Raw genomic sequence first — 2279 nt, 5'->3', positions numbered from 1 at the left:
CCCCCCCGCGGCCGGTACCGGCCGGGGGGGGGTCCGTGGGGGTCCCGGCGACCCGATGGCATCAGTGATTCCCCATTGATAAAATAATAAAAAGCATCACCCCCCCACCCAGACAGTGGGGGGGAGGGGGGGCCTCTCCCCGTGCCAACAGCGCAAGGACGCGGTCACGGGTGGGTGACACAAAGGCGAGAAAAGCGGGGGGACACCATCCCCCTCACCCACCCACCCCCGAGGCGGAGCTGTCACCCATCTGGGGACCCATCCCCATCCCCATCCCTACCTGCGGGCGGCTCAGCGCAGGGTGCGGCGGAGCGGACCCCCCCGCCGATGGGACACCGGGCGGCTCCACCACATCTGCGCGGGGACCGGGACCGGGACCGGGACCGGCGGTGGTGGTGGTGTCGGTGTTGGTGGCGGTGGTGGTGGTGGTGGCGGCGGGGCCCCCCCCGGCAGCCCCGGGGCGGGGCGGGGGCTCTGCCCGCCGTGATTTATGGCCGCCCCGCCGCGCTCCCCGCTAGGACCGGCCCCGCCGCGCCGCCGCCCCGGCAGCCATTCGCGGGTGGGAGCTGAGCGCATGCCTGGGCCCGCCCCGCGTGGGGGGGGGGGGGGGGTGGAGGGGGGAAAAAAAAAAGAAAAACCCACGGGTGGGAGAAGGACGGATCCCCCACCGCACAGCCCGCACACGGATCTCTCCCGCCCGCTGCGTGGGGTCACCGCGGGGTGTCCCGCGTGGGGTGATGGAACCCCCCCCAGACCTCCGCTCTTCGTTAACTTCGATGTATTTTTTAGGGGGCGTGGGGGGGGGGGAGGGGGGCGAATGTCCCGCGTGACGGCAGCGCCGCTCCGTGACGTCACGCCTGGCAGGGCCTCCCTATGACGTCACCCCCCGCGGGGGAAGGGAGGAGGGCGGGGGGTGTCCCCGGGGCTCCTTCCGGGGGCAGGATGTGGGCTGCCCGCGGCTGGGGCGCGCCGCCCCGTGTCACGCGTGGGGGGGTCACGGGTGGGCGAAGAAGCTGAGCTCCGGGCGCAGCCCCGCGGCGGAACCGTCGGACCCCCCGGGACGTCCGCCCAACGGCCGCGCCCCGCCCGGCACGCCGGCAGCTGTCAGCCGTCTGTCCCCGTGCCGCCCACCGTGGGGCTCCGGGTCCCGGCCCCGGGGTGAGAGGGGGGAGGGCTGCCGTCACCCGCCTCGGGGGGGGGTCCGGGCCGAGGGCACGGCTCTATAGGTGAGCCCCGTGGGGGCTGTGAGCTGTGCGGCCCCGATGGGGGTGGGGGGAGATGGGTGGGGTGGGGACGGGGATTGAATGGGATCAGGCAGGACAGAGCAGAACGGAGTGGAATGGGATGGGGTGAGATGGGAATAGGGTCAGAGGGGGTGGCACAGAATGAGGTGGGCAGAGGATAGAGTGAGGACAGGAAGGCATAGAATAGGGTCAGGCAGTGTGGCGTAGGATGGGTATAGGACAGGATGGGATAAAATGGAATGGAGCAGAGTTGGATGGGGCGGCACGGAATGGGGTGGGACGGGGCAGGGTGGGATAGGATGGCATGGGACAGAATGGGATAGGATGGCATGGAATGGCACGGGTTGGGATGGGGACAGGGTGGAGATGGAACAGGGATAGAATGGAATGGGATGAGACAGGATGGGATGGATGGAACAGAGCGAGACGGGATGGGACAGGTGGGATGAGGACAGGGCGGGATGAGGAAAGCATCGGATTGGGGATGGGACAGGATGGGATGAGATAGGACAGGGATAGGATCAAATGGGGTGTGATGGGACAGCATGGGAATGGGAAGGGATGGAATAGGATGAGATGGAATAGCACAGGATGGGATGGGGACAGTACAGGATGGGATGAGGCAATGATGGAACAGAATGGGATGAAATAGCTTGAGAGGGGGTTGCACAGGATGGGGTGGGAACAGGGCAGGACAGGGTGGAGTGTGATCAAAGGGGATGGCACAGGATGGGATGAGGAAGGATGGGATAGGATAGGGGTAGAAGAAAATGGAATGGGATGAGACAGAACAGGATGGGATAGAATGGAACAAAATGAAATGGGATAGCACGGAATGGGATGGAAACAGGACAGGATGAGGACAGGGTCACATGGGGAGGAATAGGGATGGGACACAACAGGGTGGGGACAGGAACAGGTGGGATGGCATGGGTTGGGATGGGGAGGGGACAGATGGGACGGGATGGTGACAGGACAGGGTGGGACAGGGATGGGATGGGATGGGATGGGATGGGATGGGATGGGATGGGATGG

Source organism: Lagopus leucura, unplaced genomic scaffold (assembly GCF_019238085.1).
Source record: "Lagopus leucura isolate 7727_CA_CO unplaced genomic scaffold, USGS_WTPT01 102-17_obj-0_obj, whole genome shotgun sequence".
In the NCBI taxonomy this organism is placed as follows: domain Eukaryota; kingdom Metazoa; phylum Chordata; class Aves; order Galliformes; family Phasianidae; genus Lagopus; species Lagopus leucura.
This window is presented reverse-complemented; position numbering follows the sequence as displayed.